Below are 950 nucleotides of genomic sequence, written 5' to 3'. Positions count from 1 at the left end.
ATCTATCTATCTATCTATCTATCTATCTATCTAATCTATCTATCTATCTACCTATCTACCTACCTACCTACCTACCTACCTGTCCGTCCGTCCGTCCGTCCGCCCGCCCGCTCGCCCATCCATCCATCCATCCAGCCAGCCATCCATCCATCCATCCATCCATCCATCCATCCATCCATCCACCCATCCATCCATCCGTTTCATTTGGTCTTATCTATCATATTTCTCACAGGGTCTTTGTTTCGTGTTTTTTCTTCCTAAATGAAATTGTTGTTTAAAAACTGACAAGCTATCTTGGGCTGACAGAAACCTGCATTTGTTTATCCGACAGGTTTAAAATGTGATGAAAAAAGCAAAAGCAGAAAAAATACTTTTCCACAGCAGAGTCCATGAGACAAACCTCCAGCCTGAAGTTTGGGTTTTGACATTTCACTCAGATTAAAAAAAAAACTTCTGATGGAAAACAAAGAAAAAGAAAAGAGAACAAACCCAGTCTGGGTGTTGGGACTTTGATGACTTTATTTTGAAAAAAAAACAAAAAACATTTTGGACAAAAATTAATTTCTTACAAAGGTAATTTCACTGCAGCACGGTGATTGTTGCCTCTCAGTGAGCAGGTCGCTGGATCAAATCCCGACTCAGGATCTTTCTGTGTGCAGTTTACATGTTCTCTCCGTGCTGCGTGGGTTTTCTCCAGTTTCCTCCCACAGACCAAAAACATTCATGTTACACTGACTGGTAACTCTAAATTGTCCCCAGGTGAGAGAGAGAATGGTTGTTTGTCTCTATGTGTCCCTGTGATGGACTGGAGACATGTCCAGGGTGTCCCCCGCCTCTTGCACAGTGACTGCTGGACATGGACACCAGTGACCCCTGCCAGCCAAAAAGAAAGAAGGTAAAGATGATGGATGGATGGATGGATGGATGGATGGATGGATGGATGGATGGAT

This window comes from Nematolebias whitei, chromosome 8, assembly GCF_014905685.2.
Source record: "Nematolebias whitei isolate Nwh7 chromosome 8, NemWhi1, whole genome shotgun sequence".
Classification (NCBI taxonomy): Eukaryota; Metazoa; Chordata; class Actinopteri; order Cyprinodontiformes; family Rivulidae; genus Nematolebias; species Nematolebias whitei.
Note: the sequence above shows the minus strand (reverse complement) of the source record.